This window comes from Ranitomeya variabilis, chromosome 1 (assembly GCF_051348905.1).
Source record: "Ranitomeya variabilis isolate aRanVar5 chromosome 1, aRanVar5.hap1, whole genome shotgun sequence".
NCBI lineage: Eukaryota > Metazoa > Chordata > Amphibia > Anura > Dendrobatidae > Ranitomeya > Ranitomeya variabilis.
In genome coordinates, this window is record NC_135232.1 from 185,758,230 (window position 1) to 185,764,555 (window position 6,326).

A 6,326-nucleotide genomic window follows, 5' to 3' on the forward strand; every position below is an offset into this window, starting at 1 on the left:
TGGAGTCTTTACAAATGGTGATCTATTTCAAGTATGTATTTCTGTTAATGTCAGTGATTATGGCTTACAGCCAAAGAAAACCCAAAAGTCATTATCTCAGTAAATTAGAATACTTTATATCACCAGCTTGAAAAATTATTTTAAAATCCAAAATGTTGGCCTACTGAAATGTATGTTCAGTAAATGCACTCAATACTTGGTCACGGCTTCTTTTGCGTCAATGCGGCGTGGCATGGAGGTGATCAGCCTGTGGCACTGTTCGCAGGCTGGAGCGTACCGGAAGTTGTGCTCCGATGACGTGTGAGGTCATGGAGCGTGCCCTGGAAGTCGCGCTCCGGAAGCGCATGAAGTTCAAAGGTGGGCCAGCGGTATCCAGAGATGATCAGCCTGTGGCACTGTTGAGGTGTTATGGAAGCCCAGGTTGCTTTGATATCAGCCTTCAGCTCATCTGCATTATTGGGTCTGGTGGCTCTCATCTTCCTCTTGACAATACCCCATAGATTCTCTGAGGTTTGCTGGCCAATCAAGCACAGTGATACTGTTGTTTTTAAACCCGGTATTAATACTTTTTCAGTCATCCATGACGACACCATGAGAGAGGGGATCCGCCCTTCAAGGACAGGAAACCTTCAAGATAAAAAAGGGTGGCTCCTCTCTCTGCATCAGTTGGTTTCCTGTCCTTGATGGCGATTCCTCAGGATAAAAAGCAGGAAGATAGAAGAGGATGCTTGGACCAGGGATGGCTGGGGTTTGGGAGATCTGAGCGTGGGCAGGCCTTTTTTTGCCATGCCACGCCACCCAGGAGCACATTGTTGCCCGGGTGGAAGAATTAGAAGAGGATGCCTGGGGCGGCCAGTTTTGGGCAGATCTGCTCTGCTGCGGTCGCTGCCGAGGTTCTGATAGTGCCACGGAGGCCAGGATAGCTTGCCCTCCCTGTGGGTTCTGAGGCTGGACTCAGGAACATGGATGTCCGGACCTCTCTCTCCCCAGCACCGGTGACGTGCCTCATCTGCCTCCCTGCCTAGGAGGTCTATACTCCGGAGGATCTGTGCCTTCGGGGCTTCCCTGGGGTTGCGGGCAGGCCTGGCTGTGGGGCATGGGATAGGACGGGGAGCTCACCTTTCGGCCACGTGGCTTCTTCAGCAGGCCTTCCCCCGGCGTCGGGCACGCAGGCTGGAGCGTACCGGAAGTTGCTCTCCGATGACTTGTGAGGTCATGGAGCGTGCCCTGGAAGTCACGCTCCGGAAGCGCGCAAAGTTCAAAGGTGGGCCAGCGGTATCCGGAGGGGGATCCCACTGCTACCACCACTAAAAAAGAAAAAAAAAGCGGCTGCTGCATGCGTTCAGGCAATTCCCAGAGGGTATGTAAAGGGATCGCTGGCAGTCAGCAGGTGGCAACATGGAAGCTCACACACCAGAGCAGCCGCAGCCAGTGCAGGAGCAACAAGTGTTGCCTCAGAAGGCGGACAAAGTGACCCTCGCATCCTGACCGGAGAACGCAGGGGCCTCAGCAGCTGTGCTGCAGCAGCAGTGGGAGCCACTCGCGCAGCACACGGGCTGACCATCATAACACCAGGAAGGAGGAGTCGATAGTCTCTGGGGGAGACCTTACTGACATCCCAACCTCCGGTACCCGTATAAAGTGTCCGGGTGGGGAGTGATCTACGAGAAAGTACAGTACACTAATGTCTGTTTTTTCTTTGTCTTGTCTGGCTGTCTCTCCTTGCTCTGTCTATCTCTCTCTATTGTTGGTGGGATGGAGAGTAGGGGGTTCCTAGGAAGTGCATGACTAAGTTGAAGAAAAGGGAATGCCGCCTTTGTGGATCTGTTTGACAATACCTGGACAAAGACTGTCAGGACTGCATAGAACAAACGATATCAGAAGAACCCCCTAGTTTTTCAACCAATCTAAGGTCCCTGATTCAGTCTGAAGTTTGAAAAATGGTTAGCGCCCTGGGGGTCCCTACAAATAGCAGTATGGGGAAGGAAAGGTTCAGTCCATCCCCCTCTACACCAGAGGAGCATTCAGGATCAGAGCTGGGAGATTCAGACCAAACGGAGTAATCAGATAGCAGTTTGGAGGAAAGATGCTGTTTTCCGGTTGAAGAGACGGATAGGCTAATTAAAGCTGTACGTTTAACGATGGGCCTGGTGGAAGAAAAAACAGAGGTCAGCGCAGGACCTGATGTTTGGAGGCCTGGGAAGAAAGAAGCGTAAGATCTTTCCTATAAATGAGCAGATTCGGAGCCTCACAAAAAGAGAATGGGAGAGGCCGGACAGGAAGTCGCAAGGTCTTATGGGGTTTAAGAGGAAATACCCGCTTGAGGAAGCAGCATTCTCTTGGGATAAAGCTCCGAGTTTGGATGGGGCTGTTTCCAAAATTTTGAGGAAGTTTTTCCTCCCGTTTGAGGACCTGGGGTTGTAAGAGAGCCTCTTGATAGGAAGACAGTTTTCTTAAAGCAGCATAGGAATCCTCGGCGGGAGCCTTAAGACCAGCCATTGCAGCCACATGCACCGCTAGATCCTTAAAGATTTGGGTGGACAACCTTGAAGACAACTGAATCAATGGGTTCTGAGAGACCCCATCCTAGCTGCTGTACCCACCATCAAGGCCTCCGCAGGGTTCTTAGCAGATGCCTTGGCAGACTCGGCAAAATTGGCTGCCAGGTCAACAGCATTAACCAATGCGGGGCGCCGGGCAGTTTGGCTAAAGTATTGACCGGGAGATATGCAGGCCAAGATTAAACTCTGCTCCCCCCTGTGAAGGGAGCTTCCCATTTGGATCGGCCCTCGTTGATGGAGAAGGCGGGGGATAAGGGGTTTCCAAAGGCTCCCTATCCATCCTTTCAGCTGTCCTTTCGCAGGGGACGGAGATCCGGCAGACAGTCATACAGAGACCGTGACAAGCCAGGAAAGCAAATTTAAAAATAGCTGACCGTCACATCCAAACATAGTCTAAGTGTGAACAGGTCCTGGTATAGATGGAGATGCCTTAATGTGGCTACCAGGTACACATGAATTGGCCAATTTATGCGCTAAACGCTCTCATTTTTTCATATTTCTAATGTAGTAATGCAGTTCGATTTTCATGTTTGCATGTTTTGGCGCCGCAGTGTGCTGCTTTGTTTATTTAAGCCAGGAAAGCAGTCCAGAAGGGAAAGGTTTTTCTATTTTGGAAAACCTGCCAGAAATATAAAAAAAAGCCCCCCAATGACTTTCCCAGGTGGGTGGGAGGCTCATGGGCTTCCTCCCGGCCTGGGAAAGGATTTCTTCCAGTGCCTAGATCCTTGAAATTGTAGTATCAGGCCTAAGACTAAGATTCCACACTATACACTACCTCAGAGATATGTGGAGACCCTAGTACAACAAAAGCAACTGGCACTGGAGATAGAGATTCTATCCCTAAGAGAAAAACATGTACTGGAAGAAATTCCCATAGGGGGAAGGGGTTATATTCCCCACTATTTCTTATTAAAAAAAAAATGGGTATGTCATGGAGGACCATTATAAACCTAAAGGCCCTAAACAAATTTCTTGGTAATGGCATCATTCAAGATGGAATCAGTGAGGACGGCGGTGAAGGTTCTTTCCCACATTGCTACATGGCGGTTCTGGACCTCAAGGATGCCTACTATCGTGTTCCTATCCGTGAGCAAGATCGAAGATTCCTCAGTGTGGCGGTGCAGAAAAAATCACAAGTAAAGCACTTTCAGTACAGAGCCCTCCCGTTTGGGCTAGCGGTAGCACCCTGGGTTTTTACAAAACTGATCTTGGAGGTGACTGCCCATCTCCGAGAGAAGGACTTTTTTTTGTGATTCCATATTTAGACGATTTTCTGATTGTGGGAAATGTGCTTCTACAGTGCCAGAGACATGTCAGGTGAATCATAGACAACTTAGAGTCTCTGGGGTGGCGTATAAACCTACAAAAATCGAGGCTAGAGCCAGTGACAATACAGGTCTTTTAAGGGTTAGTACTGGACTCAGTAGTACAGGAGTGTCGCCTTCCGGAAGAAAAGAGAGACATATAAAGAGTAATCTCATCAGCAGCTGCAGCAAATCCGAAAATTACCCTCAGGGAGGTGATGTCACTTCAGTTGTGCATTCTGGGGAACAAATTGGCTGTGCAAGGCTGCTTAGAGAGGAAGATAGTACTCCCACAGACAGTTATCCGGTCCCTCAGGTGGTGGCTACAGATCAATTTTGCTCTCAGAGGAGTTCCCTGGATAGTCAGGGTATCCAGAGTAGTAGCAGACTCCAGTCCCTGGAGCCCACCTAGACGCCCTCTGGCTGCAGGGAGCCTGGTCGTAGGAAGAAAAATTGCTTTCATCAAACAGATGGGAGGTCCTGACGGTGGAAAGGGAATTGAAGGGATTGTTTCCTCATCTACAGTCATCATGTAATAGGTCTACTTGTAATTCAGCTCCATCGCCTAGCCCCCCTCTTTGGGATCTAAATTTAGTTTTGTCAGCATTAACAGAAAGCCCATTTGAACCGTTAGCTTCAGAGAAAGTGGTCTTGTTAAAGACGGCCCTACTGGTATCGCTCACATCTGCCCGTAGGATAAGTGATGTGCAGGCTGTCAGCAGACCCTTTTTATATGCAGGTCATGGAGGATAGGGTAATCTTGAGGTTGGATCCAGCTTACCTTCCTAAGGTGGTTACAAAATTTCATAGGGCTCAGGAAATTTACCATCCTTTTGTCCTAATCCCAGTAACCAGAAGGAGGAAAAACTACATTCTTTAGATGTTAGGAGGTGCCTTCTGCATTATCTAGAAATAACAGAGCCATGGAGAAAACAGAGTTCCCTGTTTGTGTCCTTTCAGGTGTTGAGGAAGGGCCTTAGAGTGTCTAGGCAGACTATAGGAAGATGGGTGAGGGATGCCATAGGCTAGTTTTATGTCCGTGCAGGTAGGGTTATTCCTGAAGGTCTGAAGGCCCATTCTACAAGAGCCATGGCGACGTCCTGGGCAGAGAGCAGATGCCTCCATTGACCAGATATGTAAGGCGGCCACATGGTCCTCTCCATCTATTTTCTTTAAACACTATAGGTTAGACCTGTCTGCCTCCACAGATCTTACATTCGGGAGAAGGGTGCTACACGCTGTTGTCCCCCCCCCCCCCCCCCCCCAAAGCTACAAGTCTCTGAAATTCTTGCTGTGCCGTCATGGGTGACTGAAAAACAACAGGTATTACTTACCTGCTAATGTGTTTTTTCCTAACCCATTACGGCACCTGTTCCGTGAATTTTAGTCAGGCACTTTCTTGGGTGTCGGTAGTTAGGATTAAATATAAAGGTGAATGTTATTTTGTGTGTACACTAATCTGTGGAGATCCTCTCGTGCTCTGTAAAACAACTGAGAGAAAAGCCGCCCTTTTTATCTATAAGGTTTCCTGTCCTTGAAGGGCGGATCCCCTCTCTGGTGCCATCATGTGTTATGAAAAAACATTACCAGGTAAGTAATACCTATGTTTTGGCAGTGTGGACAGGTGCCAAGTAATGCCGGAGAATGAAATTTCCATCTCCAAAAAGCTTGTCGGCAGAGGAAAGCATGAAGTGCTTTAAAATTTCCTGGTAGACTGATGCGCTGAGTTTGGTCTTGATAAAACACAGTGGACCTACACCTGCAGATGACATGGCTCCCCAAACTATCACTGAATGTGTAAACTTCACACTAGACCTCAAGCAGCTTTGATTCTGTGCCTCTCCACTCTTCATCCAGTCTCTGGGACCTTGATTTACAAATGAAATGCAAAATTTACTTTAATCTGAAAACACCTTGGACCGCTAAGCAACAGTCCAGTTCTTTTTCTCCTTGGCCCAGGAAAGACTCTTCTGGTGTCTATTGGTCATGAGTGGCTTGACACAAGGAATACGACACTTGTTGCCCATGTCCTGGATACGTCTGTGTGTGGTGGCACATGAAGCAATGACTCCAGCAGCAGTCCACTCCTTGTGATTCTCCCCCAAACTTTTGAATGGCCTTTTCTTAATCCTTTCAAGACTGCGGTTATCCTGGTTGCTTGTACATCTTTTTCTACCACAATTTTTTCCTTCTACTCAACTTTCCATTAATATGCTTGGATTCAGCAATCTGTGAATAGCCAGCTTCTTTAGCAATTACCTTTTTGTGGCTTATCCTCCTTGTGGAGTGTGTCAATGACTGCCTTCTGGACATCTGTCAAGTCAGCAGTCTTCCCCATGATTGTGGAGCCTACTGAAACAGACTAAGGAACCTTTTTTTAAACGCTTTGGAAGCCTTTGCAGGTGTTTTTTCTTAATTGTTCTAATTTACTGAGATAATGACTCTTGGGTTTTCCTTGGCT